A 17,919-nucleotide genomic window follows, 5' to 3' on the forward strand; every position below is an offset into this window, starting at 1 on the left:
GGAGAAGGAAGCAACAACATAAAAGGAAAAGTTAGAACTCATAGAAGGGAAAATTATTTTCTCCTGAAAATTTACATGCAAAGCAGGAATTATTCCTTATTTGAACCAAAAATATGAGGAACAAAGTTGTAATGTGTTTTTCTCTTATCAGAATAGAAAATAATTCCAAATGCACTTATAAAGAACGACACTTTTATTTATTTATTTATTTATGTTTCTTGGAAGAAAAAGAAGGCATTTCCAGGTTTTTTAATTCTGTAGCTAAGGCAGGTGTTTGGAGTTTTGCTGTCTGCAGAAAGCCAAGCTCTCTGTGCCCTGTGCTGCCTTTGCCTGGCTCCCTGCACTGGCACACCAGGCTCTGCAGGGCTCCTTCCCTTCCCTTTTCTCTCCAGAAACAAAGGCCTGCTAGGGTTCCCTGCTCCACAGAGGAGAGCCAGAGGCTAAGCCAGCCTTGAAGGCAGCTCCTCTTTCTTGAATGATTTGCACCTGAATGGAGCTACCTGAGCAGGTGCCAGTTCCTGGGAAATGGGCACTGCCCAGCCTTGGCACCTTAGCATTATTGTTTAGGTGGTGCCTCTTTCTTAGGAGCAATGTTCACTTTTGGCTTTGGGTTAAGAATATTCTTGAAGCTTTCTCTCTTTGATGGTGAAGGATATGTTATAGTTAGCTTTTAGTAAGTTTGATTTTTTCCATGAACTTTTTGTGTGCCATTACTCATAGCAATGTGTGAGAATACTTGCATGTGTAATGAAAGCTATTTGGCTCCTTTATTTAATTCAATAAGCATTCATCTAACAATTAAGATTTTTGTCTCTATATTTGAGAATCTGACTTCATAAATAGCAGCCTTTGATATAATCAATGTTTTCACATGTCTTCAAGATCAAACACATCAAATAAATCATGTAAGTCTGTATCTTGTTCCCCAGTTGGCTGTTGACTGAATGTGCTAAATCTAAGCCCTCTCAGGGCCAGAGTTTTGGTCAGAGGCATAAACAAATGCTTCCTCATCTAAGAGCAGAAATGTTTGTCACTGGATAAAAGTTAAAAAATATTAAAATGTGAAACCAAACTAGCAAACAAAACCAGAAAAATGTTTTCCTGTGTATGTAATTAGAGTTCTGCAGATTGTGGAACCCACCAAGATAAAAGTATTTGCTCCCACTGCACAAGACAGGCAGCACAAATTGGTTGTTCCCTGTTCCCTGCAAGCCAAGCCTGTGAATTCAGGCCAGCTGCCTTGTGTTAATTGTGTCCTGGGCTGACAGGTGAGCAGGGGAAAAGGGTTGGAGGTGCAGACCTCCTGGGCTCTCCCCAGAGATGATTGTCCCTCAGGCAGCAGAGCAGATAATGAAAACCTGGCAGGGAGGGTTGGAAGTGAGAGCGGTGCAGGTTAACCAGTGAGTCACGGTGTAACGCTGGAAGCAGCAGGGAGTTTGCCAGCATGAGTCAGAGAATGGGAGGATAAAGGTTCCTGAGACTGGGAGTGGTGGTTAGTGGCTGCCTCAGTAGCTGAGACATGTCCTTGTGCTGGCTGTGCAGAGAGGAGGCAGCTGGGGAAGCCTTGCTTAGGACACTTGGCCCCCAAGGTGGCTGGACACCAGCAGGATCCACAGCAGAAGGGGTGTCACTGGCTTTAGCCTGACCTCAACTGAGATGTTTCCCTTGGTGAGATGTTTCCACTTCAGACTTGCTTTGCAGCATGGGGAGAGCTGACTTGCTCCTGGCTGCAGAGCCAAAGTCAGCTACTGCCCTGAAAGAAGTGGAAAATTCAGAGCAACGTGCTGCACGCTTTATCTGCCTGCCAAAATAAAGCTCTTGGGAACAGAAAGGCACAAGCCTGGAGGAAGGATGATACAGAAGCAATAACAATGCTGTCTCTGATCCTTCACCACCTCTTTAACAGCCTGGATGCTGACTGATTAGGAATTTGAAGTGCTAGCTCTTCTTGCCCACGTTTCTCTTTGCCATGCCTCCTGGTGGTACAGGACTGAGGTGTTGCCCCTTGTCTCATGCAGCTCCTGATTTTCTCTTTACAGCACGCCTCCCATCAGAGAGGCAAATACTCATTTTTCTAGCCAGTAAAAGAAATAGAATCAAGTCAAGATACAGAAATGTGTGGCAGGAAAAACCCTAGAACATCTCAGATCCCACTACTGCCCATAGGCTCAGATACAGCAGAGACCTGCTGGCCAGTGTGGGTCACAAATGATTGTGCAGGATGGGATTGTGCTTAGGATTTTCTTTATCCACAGAGTTCTCAGGGCTGTTTTCAGTGCCCTGAGCTGCTCTGTTTGTTCCACTTCAGCAGAATGACTCCTGGGCCAATACTGAGGTGCTCCAGCTCTCATCCCCTCCCCACTTTCCTCTGGGTTCCTCTTGTAACCCCCTGTACCCATGGCCACAAACATCAGAAATCACCTTTGTCACTCCAGTGCTCAGTGGGTGCAGACTGCTTCCCTTGGCAGAGCTGGGTTCATAAAGCAGGCCAAGGGAACCAAATCAAAAGTGGTCTCAAACAGTTTCCCAATGCAGCCCTTTGCCTGCTGACACACTCCTGATTCTGCTGGGGAGACAGGGTCTGAGGGGCACACAGAGGCTCCAGGGCTGCCCCATCAATGTCTCTGGCTGGAGCTGCTGCTGCTCTCCCTCCCTGTTGCTAAGGAAGGTTTCTATGGCAAAGACCCACCAAGAAAGTGAGAATTAGAGAGAGTTAATGCTCAAAAAGGATGAGCTTGATATTATGGGCAGCTGGCTTCTACAGGGAAAATAATCTGCTGGAAAGGAAGAGTGGCTGTCTCAGGTGCTGTGCAGAGCAGGAGGTGCAGCTGGTGTGTTTGTCAGTTTGGCTCATTTTAATGTTGGTAGCTTGTGGTAAATGCAAACCATTAAATGAAATATTGGTTGTGAGATATTCTCATTACAAGAGTGGTCTTGTAGGATGATAAGCTGCAAGCTCCAGCCACACTTCAAAAACTCTTGCTGTCCTGTAGGTGTACCCCCATCAGCTGGAGTACAGGCAAATGGGACTTGAATCCCCTGAGTAAAAAGGCTCCAGTTGAAGTGGAACTCTGACTGCACACAAGACATCAAAAAATCTTTGCATCCCTTAGGCTGGCCAATAGCTCAGAGCATCCTCCTTGGTGGCCTGGATTAGTCCCAGAGTGGTGCTCTATTTGCAGGGATCCTCATAGCGGGGAGGAATGATGAATCTGACTCCATGTTCTCAGATGGTTCATTTATTACTTTATGATATTATATTAAAGAATACTAAACTATACTAAAGAATACAGAAAGGATACTTACAGAAGGCTAAAAAGATAATAATGAAAAACTCCTGACTCTCTCCAGAGTCCTGACACAGCTTGGCCCTGATTGGCCAATGAGTGAAAACAACTCACACCAGAATCCAATGAAACAATCACCTGTGGGTGAACAATCTCCAAACACATTCCACATGTGAGCACAACACAGGAGAAGCAAATGAGATAAGAATTGTTTTCCTTTTTCTCAGCTTCCCAGGAGAAAAATCCTGGGCAAAGGGATTTTTCAGAGAATGTAAATGTGACAGAGTGGTGCTGGTCTGTCTTCTGTGCGTGCTGCAGAAGGACTCATGTCCCATCCCTTCTCCTGTGGGCTGTCAGTGGTACCACCAGTGGTGCCACTGGGTTCTGAGTCTGGAGCACTCCACAGGAGTGAGTCTCCCACCCCTGCACAGGTTTGAGCACAGAGAATCTCTTCTCAAGAGAGCATTTTCACCCTGTGCCAGCTGGAGGCACTCTGGGAGGCACAGAGCTCCTGCACTGGGACCATGCCCTGCCAGTAGAGGCAGGTCACTGGGAGAAGGTTACAGAGAACAAAAGGACACTTGTCCTTCTCCATGGTGGGCATCACATTCACCAGGGGTTTGCCTCACCTGAGGCTGGATCTGTCTGCTGCAGTTGTAGCTCAGAGCAAGGACATGGTGGCTGATGGGCAGATGGGGACATGTGAAGTGGCTGCCTGGGACAGCAGGAGGACAGCAGCTTTGGTGCAGGAGGGATGCCCCAGTGCTGCAGCCACAGGGATATTTCACAGAGCTGCATGGGAGATCAGGGAGCAGGGTGAGCCCCAGGAGGGTCAGTGTGCTGCAGTGAGGGCCAGCAGAATGTCTGCTTATCAGATGTTATGTATGGAAAATCAGAAGATCTGGGGCTGATTTTCAGAAACAGGGCTTCATCCAGCTGGGTGGCCCCTGCAGGCTGTAGCTAACCTTGTGTAAATGGACCATCATTTATAGTTTCTCACTGAAGTGGGACTTCTGAGATTGGGCATTGCTTCTTGACAGAAGGTATGTGCAGAAAATCTCATATGACAGAAATCTCATGCTACTGAAACCAGTTTTCCTTCTTCAGCTGTTTCTCAGTGCTGTTGGTCTCCCACTTTCAACAAGCTTTAAATTTCCTGGGGGAAAAAGGTATTATAAAATTGTATCTGCTATGTCCTGTGGCTGCTCTGATTGCCTGTAGCCTGCCTGCCCGTCCAGACAGCTCAGGATAAGCTGCCAGAAGTTCCTTTCCTTGTGTGGTACTGCTCTGATTTTCTTTCCTTCTGCAAGCCTATGGATGGTGCTGCCACTTTACTGAAGACATGAACCTGGCCAGAGGCTGTCCCACTCCTTGCTCATGGAGGCAGAGTAAGAGGATTAAACTCTTGAGGTTAAATGAATGACCTGGCAGCTCTGCCCAGCATTTCCATCTTGCTCTGTGGTGAATAGATGGTGGCTGGCCTTTATGCAGCTGATTAGAAGAAAGTGGTTAGAGAAAAACCTACATTAAGGCCAGCTGCTATTTTTGGTGTGTGTGATGAGAGAAATACCAGCTCGGCCACTGTGCCTGCCCTTCACCCCTCCCAGCTGGAGGATGGAGGGAGGCAGGGGCAAGCAGAGCCACAGGGGTTTCCCCACCCACCCCCAGAGCCTGCAAATCCCCCAGATTGTCTGTGATCAGAAATGTCCCTATGGCTGAGCCCCTCCTGTGCTGCTGTCCCTGCCCTGTGCTGCCAGACTGCACATTTGGGGTTGGAAGCCTTGAATCCCTCTGGTGCTCAGCCCAGTGGTCTCAGCACCATCTCGCAGACCCTGCTGTGCTGGGGAAGCATCTCCTGTCCCAGCTCAGTCTGTGCTGTGAGGGCTGCACTGCAGGGCAGGGGCTGGGGTGTCCCTGCCGGGGACAGGGGCTGCACCAGCACAAACCTGGCCAAAAGGAGGCACCTGCTTCTGCTCTCACTGAAATTTAGGGACAGATGTGCTGTAACTTTGACATTGGCCTTAGCAATGTAAGGGTTGTTTGCACTTTAATTTGAAAGCTAGATGCACTTCAAAGCTAAACTGATTTAGCTCAATTCTTACATACCCTTGTACTGCTCAGAGGCTTTCTTTCACACACCTCTTGCACTGCTGCAGAAATGCCCACACATTCATGAGCATGGTCTCAGGGACACAGACCAAGGGCTTCTTCTTTGCTGTGGGGTCAGGAAAGAGATGTCACACTCATCTCACATTGCCTCAATGTTACCTTGCTACAAGATAAATAAATCCTTGTAGAGGAAATAATTTTCTCTAAGTTACAAAAGACTTCCTTCAAATGTGCATCCTACTGATTCCTCATGCTCTTGGATGCTCACACTTGGAAAGGCTTAACTCAAATCCAAGTGGAAAGATTGTTGGTGGGAAGCACTTTTGCAGTGTGTTGGTTTTAAGAGGTGCAATAAACCACTGTAATGGTGTGCCAGTCCTCCACACTGCTCCATGGGATGAGGACAGATACTGCATCCATGATCTGGGCTCCAATCTTTCTCACATCTTACCCAGACATGCTTACCACAACAAAGAGCTAGGATTTTTTAATAGGCATTATTTGTAATTTAAAGCTGTAGCTTAAAGACATCACAGCCTGCTGCCAGAGCTGTGATGCATAATCTGCAGAGCTCTACCCCCCATTAGATATTACTGCAGAAGTGACTTAAACCTCCTCCCTCAGTTAAACAATTCTCTAAATGTCATCACTGTTTACAGTATTAGCAGAGCACTCAGCAATGATGATGTGTGCTCTGACAGCCTGGGAGCCCCTACAAGCAGCAGCAGATTTACACTTTGCTGAAAACTGCCTCATTATCTGCAGCAGCAAAACTCCTCTCATATGTAGTCTGGTGTGCTCAAGCTGCAAATGGAGTGTGTGTAGCCTGTAATAAAATCTACATCCTGAATGCTCTCCTAGGTGTTTTAGCACTGATTTGTTCTCCTGCCACACACTGAGTGCTCCAGGTGGCAGCCAGAGGCTCTAGGCTGTGGTGCAGGCTGAGGAGCTGCACTGGGATGGGCTCATGGCTACAGCAGGAGTGTCACAGAGAAAAGGTCTCAGGGCCACCACAGCAAAGCAGGGCCACTGTCCATCTCCTGAATGGGTCTGCAGCAAATTGGGTGCTCCAGGCACCTCCCAGCAGCCTTGCATCATGTCCACACACACACACACACACACACAAGGTTGTGAACTGCTAAAGCTGTTATTCTCATTACACAAATTGTTCAGATTTCACCATGTCCTTCCCTGGATGTCCATTCAGAGCACTGAGTTCTTTGGTCTGATTATGTATTAGATGAAACAGTTTTTCCTTCCATCAGCTCTGTGTTTGCTGCTTTTCATGTCATTGATTGCTCGTGTGCTCTGAGATGGGAAGGACAGGACTTCCTGATCTGCCTTCTCTCTGTTCTTCCTGACCTGTTGTGCTTCAAGTTTGTTCTTTCTCTTCTGTTGTTTTTCTCCTTTTCTATTTTTTTCCCCTTGAGTTCCTGAGCTGGAAAAAAGCAGGCAGCAGAAAATGCAAGAGGGGAAGATTACTGTTGTTTACAAGAAGAACTAAAGCCTCTCTAGCATCAGCCACAGAGGGGTTTCCTGTGTAATTGAGGTAAATGCAATTCCTTTGGGAGGGCTTTTTTCCTGTGAGATCCATTGCTTCTGGTTAGACTTCGCCTCTTCCAGTCTCCAAATGCTGAAACAGCCTCCAGTCCCCTCTGCAATGGGGATCTGCTGCCATGCCTTGTCCTGGTGGGACAAGGAGGTGGCAGAAAGTGCTGTGGCAGTGAGGCTGGGTGGGTACAGCAAGGACAGCCCATGACATGTGCTGGAGAGGCAGGGATGTGTGGGGCAGTGACAGGGTGTGCCAGGCCCTGTTTCCTGCCCTTCCTTCAAATGACCACCAGCCATGGCCCTGCCTTGGGCCAGCCAAGCTGGTGCCAGGGAAAATGCTTGGTTCCTGCCATGCTGGTCAGTGCTCCTGTGAAGGGGTTTGTGTGTGGAGCAGAAGACACAGGTCCCAGCAATCATGCCTGGCTGAGTAGCACAGGCAGGCCCAAAAGCTCTCAGAGAGCCCCAGGGTGGGAAACCTCTCACCCAAGCAATTCAGAGTGGCACGAGTAGCCCTTGGAAAACAGCTCTAAAAGACAGAGGGAAGCTAGAAACACCTCTGTCTTTCCATTAGTACCATGAAACAGTCCCTGGTGTTTGCACAGCTTGGGTGCATTACAAATGAAGCCCCTTTTGGCTGCTGGGCTATGCTGGGGAGAGCTGTGACCCCAAGGCCACCTCCCTGAAACAAAGCAGTGCTGCACTGTGAATGACTGGACACTTTTCCTTGTCCTTTTTTCCTGTGTGGGTGTGAGTGCATGGCACCAGAACCTTACAGCAGCTCTCACCCATTTACCAGCAAGGAGCTGCTGATAAAGCCAGAATACAGGGAGAAGGTTGGATACTTATGGAGAAGGGCTGGCCCTTGGCTCCATTGTTTGTAGCACAATGCTTTTCATTCAACAAGAAAGGCACAAACCAGTTATAGTTCAGCTAATCTTTCTGATCTTCTTTTAATTAATCCCTTTCAATGGAAGTTCATTTCCACTTGCACAATCAGCCTGGCAAAGGCAGATACTCCTGCAGGAAGAAATCACCTCAGCAGAAAAATCACTCTTGAGATCAGGGCTGGGAGACATGAGACAAACAAGCAGACCAGATGCACAGAGATAGCAAAATAGGAAATTGAAGAACAGTTTATGCTGCTGTCTCTCCTCAGTTGGCTCAGTTGTTTTGCATGTGTGACTAATGTTGCAGAGGCAGCTGCTGCTGACAAGAGCCAGCATCCCAGCAGGACTGATGCAGCCCCAGCCAGACTCTGCACATGCTGGAAAACAGCAGGAGATGGAGATGGCTGCTGGGAGCCTCTGAAGTGACCACAGAGGCTGGGTGCTTTCAGCCCTGTTGCTTTCCAGTGAGCCTCTTTAGGCTGTACCTCCCTAGCTGCATGTGGAGCTGCTCCTGGGGCTGTGCTCTCTGATCAGCTCCCACATCTGTCCTGCAACAGCTACATTGGTTTTACTAAAAATTTCAACAATGTTTCTGTTTTAAATATAGGAATATAACAAAATCCTTTCCAGGTTTGTGGAACAGGTTTGGAACTTAATGCCCAGTTAGGCAGATTTGAACACAAGATTTAAAAGCTTAGAAATAGCGTTAGAAAAAGGAGGAGGCTTTAGAGCTTTGCCTTAGGGATGGGACATACTTCACAGACATGGTCTCCAAAGACCCATACAAGGTCTGGGAGATACTGATGGCAGTGGTGGACTCCCACTGAGCTCAGAGCAATCAGACTTTTGCCAATAATTTCTCTGTAGGCATTAACAGAGCACAGCTAGCAATGTGATAATGGACTCTGCTACAGCTCTGCAAAGGGTGAAACCAGAGTGTAGTAAAATTTCTCATTTCTCAATAACAGCAAATACTCTGAATTGTGAGGATGCTATAGATATTGCAGAAACATTTGGTAACTAATTGGCCAGAATACTTGTGCATAGTTTTAGCATTTCCTCCGCTAGAAATGGAACTGAAAAGGCCAAGGCTGATGCAGTTATAATCCCATTTCTGTATTTACTGTGTTCTGTGACCTCAGGCAAGAGCAGATCAGCCAGTTCCTGGCTGTGTGTGTGTTGCAAACCATCATCTCTCACTCAGCCTGCACCTCAGCCATCTCCTGGGTCGGTGTGGGCTGCAGCACTGTGTTCAGGCAGACCAGGAACAGCCCTGTGTGCCTCCTGGGCTGCTGTGGACCCTTTGCAGCAGCCCCCAGACTCCCAGATGCCATTTCCTGATGGCCAGCACAGGCAGACAGGTGCAGGTGGGCTGCAGGGAGCCATGCTGAGATGGGGAGCAGCACTGGGGGTCCCAAGGTGTGGGTGAGAGGAGCTTTTACTCCTGGGGGACATGGAGTACATGAAAAGCTGGCTTGGCAGTGCACAAAGCTCACCCCATGGGTTTGGGTTCATCTTGGGTGTGGCAAGGAAATCAGCAGTGGAAAAACCTCCAGAAATTTCTGGAAAGCCTCCAGCTATCTGTCTTTAAAGGTAACACAGCTGTTTCCTCTTTGCTGGCTCATGTTTGCTGCACTGCAAACTTGGCATTCTAAAGGCAGGTGAGGAACATGGGGACCAGGAACTGGACCAGGGACAGAGCAGGGACAGATGTAAAGCTCCCCAGGTCAGGGCAGCCCTGGCAAACATGCCACCACTCTGCTGGGTGCCCTGTGCAGTGAGAGGGGATTCAGCTCTGGGCTTGGAGGAGCTGATCAAGTGCCCAGAAAGGGTCAACTCACCTGAGGGGGCCATGAACTCCCCTAAAGGATGAACTCACCTAAAGGGGTGAACTCACCTAAAGGAGGGAACTCTTTAGTGGAAAGGAGCAGATAAAATGGGAGGCTTGTATCCCCCTTTGGTGGACCCAGAGCTCCAGCTGGTTGCTCCTCCAGCCCTGTGAGCACACAGGAGATGTTTCAGCAGGAAGTCCCTTGGGAATTGCTTTCTCTGACAGATACCTGCACACACACACACACACACACACACACAGATCTCCTGCTGCAGCTCTGGGTTAGACTCAAGAACATTCTTTGCAGATGCAGTGACCTGACTCTGTGATTCATTTATCTCATGACTCTGTTAGCATCAGAGCTGCAGCAACTTCAGGTTTAAGGAAGATCCACCCTGTAAGTAAAAGAATAATTTACATTGAAGTAGCTAATTGGCACCTCAACACTTTAATATATCCACTTACAATTGCATTTGGTGCTAGAGAGCATTATGTGAGGTAGCTAATGACACTGTCTTCCTTCCCCTTTCAGTTTTCTGCAATGGGCACAAAACCATGCTGCAATGAGAGGGCTGGTCTCTGTAAATTGCTTGCTAAATTGAACTGGATTCTCAAAATTAACTTTAAAAGTCCATTGAACTGCTCTCCCAGAAAAGCTGAAAATTATATCAAATTCTAAATTACATGTGAAGAAAGCAAACTGGCTAGTTCTGGGGAGCAGAACTACAGCTTTTATATGCTATTATCAGTAATGGTCCTTGACAGACTTCTCTGGAATAACAATACTTCCATGGATGGGAGGATACCTTATTCTGGATGCAGGATATTTTGCATCAGGCTGTAGTTGTGTCTCAACAAACTTATATGATATTTAATTCTCCACTTATTCTCTTGCCAGAAGGAATGCAGAAAGCCTCTTACAGGTGCTATTGACCACAGAAATGCTGAAAAGATCTTATTTTCTGCTTTCTAGCTTAAGAGAGGAGAATGATATTTTCTTTTCTTGAAACAAGATTTTTTTTATCCTGAGAAATGAAAGTCTCCTTTGAGTAAAGCAGTCTGCAGATTCCTGAACAGGTAAAAACCCTTAGAAGCTAAACAGAAAGGGAATTTTCAGAAGAGAATGTAGTTCATTTTATGTTCAGATGATTCTTACCTCCAGTTTATACTTCATTTTTATAGAAGAGCTTTAAGAAAAACTTCAAGAGCTGTATAAAAATTTGTGTTGTGTGAAATGAAGTGTTTGGGGTTTGATAATGTTTGGATCCATCTAAGTGTTGGAAAGAATGTAGCATGGATAGACCACAAGTGTGTCTGTCCTTACAGGGCCCCAGCCACTGTCCCCTGTGCTCCTCAAGTTTGGGGACCAGGCTGATGAAGAAAAAAACCTTTCAGAGCCTGTCCAAAGACAGTGCCTGGGGCAGGGGAGGGCAGGGGAGCAGCTCTGTCCCCTGGCAGGGCTCCTGGCCAAGGTGCAGGCTGGTCCCAGGGTATCCCAGCTCCCTGGGGCTGCAGGGGTGGCACAGGGCACTGGGGAGGTGTGTCCTGCCCATTCACAGCAGGTTTCCAGTGCTCAGGGGTGGCTTTCAGGAGGCACAGGAGCATATTCCTGTGGGGCCCTGGGAACCAGTGCTGGGTCTTCACAGAGACCTTGGACATTTTGTCCCTTGGATCTCCTCCTGCTTGGGCTGGGGAGGTGGTCCTGTCACAGCTGTGCTGCCACAGCTGCCAGTCCTCTGCTGCTCCCTGGGGCACAGGGAAGAGAGGCTCTGCTGGGCAGGGACTGCCAGGTGCTCTCCAGAGACCTGGCTGCACATGGAATTGTCACACACCCAAACAGGACATAGACAGGGGACTCATTGTCTCCATGTAATTACTGGTCTAGATGGCCAAACCTCTGTGTCACAGACACATTTTATGAAAAATCCTTTCCCTAGGATTTTTTTCTCCTGAGAAGCTGAGAGGCCTCAGGAACAAAATGTAAGCAATGGTTATCTGCTGCTGTGGGATGCAACAGGTGCATCTGGGATTGGGCTCATGTGGTTGTTTCTAATTAATGGCCAATCACAGTCAGCTGGCTCAGACTCTCTGTCCCAGACACAAACCTTTGTTATCATTCTTTCTTTTTCTATTCTTAGCCAGACTTCTGATGAAATCCTTTCTTCTATTCCTCTAGTACAGTTTTAATATAATATATATCATAAAATAATAAATCAAGCCTTCTGAAACATGGAGTCAAATTCTCATCTCTTCCCTCATCCTAAGACCCCTGTGAACACGGTCACACCTCAGTACTCAATGAAGCCAGCAGGGCTGCAGTAACTTACCCCAGTATAAGTTACACCAGTACACAAATGTGGCTATTTATAAGGAAAAGCCAACCCCAGAGTTTTCTTAGCTTTGCCAAGGCACAGCAGCTTGGAAAGATGAGCTGTTTTAATGTAGGTGCCCAGTTTTAGGCAGCCAAATGGTTTCAGTGTTCCAAAAGTCATAATATTTTTAGGAGAACAGCATCCCTGGCTTTAGTTTCTTTGCCAGAAAATGGATAAGTAACAGACACTGGGGAGCCAAGGCTGGTGCCTTCCTTGTGAGAAAGTCAAGCTGAAGATCTGTCTCCTGCTGCCCAAGTCAGATCTGGTGGCAGAAATGGTCCCTCACACCTCATTCCTAACCTGTGAATGTCCAGCAGGGTCCTGCCTGCTCTCCTTCCATATTTTCTGTAGCAGTGGCTGCACTGAAGCATCTGCTGCACTGTGCATCTCAGTAGTCTTTGCTGAAAGGGGGGTAAATCACTGCAGTGCCTGTGCTCACCCAGAAAGGCTTTAGAAAGCAGTGCACTCCTTCTTCTTAGGCTCTTGAAAGATGTAAAGTAAAAAGGTCAAGCTATAAATCCAACTTTGTACTCATAGGATATGTAGAAGGACAAATAATGATATCTTGTCAGGCTAATGACTCTTTAAATGATTTCCATCTCCACACATAGAAAGTCACAGCTACTGAAATGTACAGCTCAGTAGGTAAAATGTGCAGCTAGCCCAGAATTGCAGTACATCTATTTTCAGGTGCCACAAAACACATGTTCATCAAGAAGGCTATTAAAAAATTCATTTCCTAAAGACATCAGCAGCAGGCTATGGAGGAGATCAAGCACTGGGTAATGAATTTCACAGGCAGCATAATGTGCACTATAAAAAGGTGAGCTATAGGCAAAGTCATTTCCTTAGGAAAAAGGCAAGTATCTCAATGGTCTTGGCATAGAATTACTATATTCTACTTTATCTCTGCAGTTTGATATGTAAAGTGTGTATTTTTGAAAGGTCACTTCCTTTTTATATTTATAGAAAAGTCTGCTTTTGGCTGCTTCTTTGAAGTGGTGCTATAGGGCAGGAGTTAATTTAAAAAAATACCCAAGCCAAAGGTGAAGTTCCACTTTTTTTTTTACATTCTGAATATTTAAGCTGTAGAGCTGGTCAGCAAGAACTTTATCCACAATAAAATAGATTCAGAATTTATAAAGAAGATGAAGCCAGGCTTACTGACTCATGCACTAAGATAAGTCAGGAGGATGGTAAATGGAAGAAAAGGAAATTACACAACCTGACTAACAAATGAGTTAGCCAAGAAAGTAACCACTGAGGTGGCAGCTCGAAGACAGAAGGCCCCCAAAGCCTCAGGTTGCCCAGGAGAATGCTGATCTTCAGGCAGTCTCCAGTCCCATTTTCCCCAGATGATTCCATTATTCTGCAGCATGGCCAGGATAAATTATCATTTTTCTTCCCCATTGCACATGGTGGTAGGGAGTTACAGGGATGCAAGGGCTCCCCAGCTCATTCATCACCTGGCTTTGGAGAGCACTTCAGCAAGCATCCAGTATTAAGTTAAAAATGTAAATGTTTCCTTTAGCAGGGTTAATGAAATAAAGCTAATCATATTTTCTGGCTGCCACTTGTGAATCAGATGGATGGGAAAAGGTGTTTGAGCAAGTATTGACTTTACTGAAATTTTCTTGGAAGGTTGTTGTCAAAATATTGCTCCTCATGAACTTGACCTGCCTGCCACAATTTATCTTTGCATATTTTTAATATCCAAATTACTTACCACCCCTTTTGTTTTCATATCTGTGCCTGAACAGTTTTCCTAAAAGCTCATGGGTTTGCACAGTAACATTTCCCTTGGCTAAATTACCCAGTAGAATATGGTGGTAGTTGCAGATTTACATACAGAATAAAATTTTCCAGTCTAGTGTTTTTTTTTCTTAGCCTCTTTCAGTGTGCTAGCATTATCAAAAAGTTTCTACCTGGTTGTATTCATGTTTGTAAGAAAAAAATCAATTGATAGTGTGTTGAATCTGAGTAAATTTACCCTTGCAGAAAATAGTTTTCCTTTCAGATTATATTTCCATCCTAAAACTGACTTGCAGGGATTTAACATGTCTCCTGTTATGCTAAATGAATAACAAACAAGGAATGTTGGGGGTTTCCCCATTTAATGATTTATCTTTGTTTTTACCTTTTTCTCTGTGTGTATGTGCTGTTCCTGGCCTGGCTCTTACACACTGAATAGGGGAGTACAAGAAGATTTAAGTGGTTTGTTGTGCTGCTATGACATTTGTCAGCAGGTGGCAAAACATGTAGCCATGGTAAAAAATGTGTTTCTTTGCAGAAATTATATGTTGCATCTCATCCAAGCAGTCTCATGCCTTCTCTTAGGTCAAAGAGGAGAGAGAAAAGTGGAGATGGGAGTTTTCTTTTTGTGTTCAGGCTCAAGATACGTACAATGTGAAACTAAATAGTATCTAAAATTTGAGCTAGGAAAAAAAAAAACACTTAAAGGATGTATGATTTGGGAAAGAGCTTTAATAGACAATAAAGAATGACCATATGTTTCACCTGAAGATCTCAACAGACAGATGTTGTGCCCCTCCTTTCTGTGTGTTGGCATGAGCTTAGAGCAAGAGGAAAATAACCCAAAAAATGCTTTCCCAAGGTGACCCTGAGCAAAGTCCTGTCAGGGAAGGATCCCACTGTGTCCAGTAGATGAGGTGGCCCAATGGTAGTGACTGCAGAGCAGTAGGAAAGCTGCCCTGAAGTGGGTGACCCCCATAAAACACATGCTCAAATTTGCATAAACTCTTAGTTCTCATTAAACATTTAAATGGAGTGGCACAAAATGCACCTCACAGCTACACCTGAACGGATTTACTGTAACTCAAGCAAGAAGCCAAACAAACCCAGTGGACCCAGATTTGCTGACATAACCAGGGAGACACAGAAATGGAATAAAGCTCATAATTTCTTTTAGATCCTGTCTTGGATCCTGCTCATGCAGCCCAGAGGACCTTGCAGGCTTTGTGGCACTCCCACCAAGGCATTCCATGAGAGCCTGGCTCCTATGCCAGGATACAGCATGGGGCTGTGCTTTCAGGCTGATGCCAGGAAGGGTTTGGGGAGGATATCACTGAGCAGCAATTGTAGGGGCTGGGCAGTGGCCAAACAACCCCTTTTCAAGATCTCCTTGCCCAGGTGTGCAGGACCTGCCCTGCTCAGGGGCTGCAGGTTTTTGTCCTGGCAGAGCTCTGCACGTTGGACCATGTCATTGCACAGCAGATCTGCTGAGTGGCTGTGGGGAACTTCTGAAATAATTGTGCCATGGTTATTCACCAGGGTACATTACATTGGGAATCAGAGGTCACTTTCCTTTCTTTACAAGGGAAAACATTGTGAGTGAACCTGTAATTTTGAGTACACTAATTCCAAGACATTTGCAGATACCAAGTGGTTTCCTGGAATAACAGCCTCTCTCAAGAGAAACGTCAAATGCATTTAATCAGCCACATTTAGAGCTCTGCTACATCTACAAATGAATTATTAACGACCTCAAATGTTTTTGAATGATCCAAAAGTCAGGAATAACGTGGCTCTCCAGCTAATCAGCTCTGATTCAGGGCTTCTCCTTTCCATTTTATGCACTAGAGGCTCTGCACCTGCCTGCTGCTGCTAACTGGAGTTCCTGTAGCTCACATTAACCTCTTTGGAGGCAGCTGACATCCAGCTGTGTCTGTCTGGATTTGTGCATCATGGAGTAAATAGCCCTGGAGCCTGGGGGAGGGTGCAGGGTGCTCCAGGGAATGGGATGCTGCTCCCACACTGCACATCCCACAGGGCTCCTCTGCTCCTGTGGTGCCATGTGTGACCTGGCTGCTGGCAGATGGGCTGGCTCAGGTGTGTCTGGAGATGCACGTTTGGATCATTAGTGTTTTTCTCATTAGTGACAGCAGGAGTGGCAGAGTGAAGCTGTGAGACAAAGCACAGCTCAGGCTGCCTGTGCTCCAGCCTTGGCTCCCCTTTGTCATGTTAAGAAAATCATGGCTTATGTCACTTCTCCTGCAAAACAAGTGTCTTGTAAAGTGCTTTGGGAAAGTTACAACTGTCACATTACATGCAGCTCAACCCCCTTCCACTGCACTGTGGAAATGCCCTTTTAGAAGGAAATAATTGCTACAATCTCATTTCTCCAGTCGAGGTAATTTGGTTACATTAATTTTGGAATCAACAAGTGTTCTCATTTAAGAGCTCCAGCTGACAAAGTAATGGAATCATCAAGAGGCAGATGTAAACAAAGCACTTGCAGTAGCATCTGAATTAATGAAAAAAACAAAACAGCATTTACTCTTATGGGTACTAATAAATGAATTCTAGGGTATGTACAAAGAAGAGCTACCTCAGATCCTGAGAAAGGTGTTCAACAGCTTGATATATTGGATCAGATACAGAATTTCTGTTTGATCTGTGTGTTGGGGAGGACCTTAAATATGAGGACACAATGAAGCACGTTTTAGGAGGAAGATTTGAGCAGAAACATTTTCTTTGCTGGAGAAAAGCCACTGACACAGAGAGTATAAACCAGCTGCATCTGGGATGCTGTCAAATCATAACACAAAAAGGGAATTAAAAATCTGTTCCTCACTTTGCCTGAGTAAAAATTGCAGGGTGGTCACTTTATTTTGTATATAATTATAGTAATAAGCTTGATAGTGTATCTGTTATGGATTATGCAGTCTCTGTTCGTTATTAACAACATGACTGTTTGTCCCACTGCACCCATAAGGAAAACACAAACCACAGACAAATGAAAGCAGAAGCAGCCATGGCTATTAGGAACAATTAAGTACTACACAGCCTCTCTGCAGGGGGAGACTCTGGAGTGGTTTAATGGAGCAGATCTCATGATGGGATGTACATTTGGATAATGCTGTCTTACATATTCAGGTATAACTATTGCTCTGCTGCAGGAGCCTTGGTTGCATAGCAAGAGGCAGCTACAGCTACCAGGAGAGGCTGCCTATTTAATATTTTCTCATTTCATTTAATTCCAATATAGAGTTGGAGATGAGTTTGTTAGAAATAAAGCACATCATAGGGAAATCAGTTGTCTGCTTTCTGTGGCTTGAAGAGGGAAAAGTACTGGTGTAACTTCTTAGCTTGAAATCAGTTTGACACCTCCATATAGTTCTGCCAGACAAAGTTCTGTTATTTCAAGTACAACCCCCCCTTTTCTTATTTGTGAAGATGAACCACAAAGTCCCTGCTGGCTGGCACACACTGTGAGCGAGGTGTTCTTCTAAAAAGTGATGTAGTTACTCATGCCAAGATTAGGATTTTCCAAAGCTTATTTCTTCTTCCACACAGTGTCTGACATATCTGTCCTTTAATGCATAGGTTTGTACCACTGGTTTCTTAGATCCAAAATCATTCTGGTATCCAAACTCGTCCTTGAGCTCTCCCTGAGCAAGAGCCTGGAGGCAATCAAGCACTTCCCCAGGGCTTTGGTCAGCTCAGGAGCCTGGGAAGCCCAGGGCAGGGGAGTGCTGCAGGCTATGGCAGGAGGGGAATGATGCTAAGAGACTCCCACCTGTCATGCCCACCACGTGTGACATCTCTTCCAGGTCCTACACATGCCTGGAAAAGCAGATATTTTATTGTCTGTGTATTCAAGGAATAATGGCTGGAACAGGGGCTGAGCTCCTGTCTGCTGTGAATGCTCAGGGAATGGCAACACTAAAGATGAAGTTTTATTTTTCTGCAGCCTTTGTACTTCATTAGACATTGCCAAAAATCATCCCCACTCCACTTAGCTCAGATGAGCCGCTACAGAATACCACAGGGAAAACCACTTTTAAACTATAATCCTGGAAATGAGCTGTCCCAGTGAAAACCACCTCTGACTCACAGAGTTATGCAAGCACATTTCCTTC

Source organism: Molothrus ater, chromosome 10 (assembly GCF_012460135.2).
Source record: "Molothrus ater isolate BHLD 08-10-18 breed brown headed cowbird chromosome 10, BPBGC_Mater_1.1, whole genome shotgun sequence".
Classification (NCBI taxonomy): Eukaryota; Metazoa; Chordata; class Aves; order Passeriformes; family Icteridae; genus Molothrus; species Molothrus ater.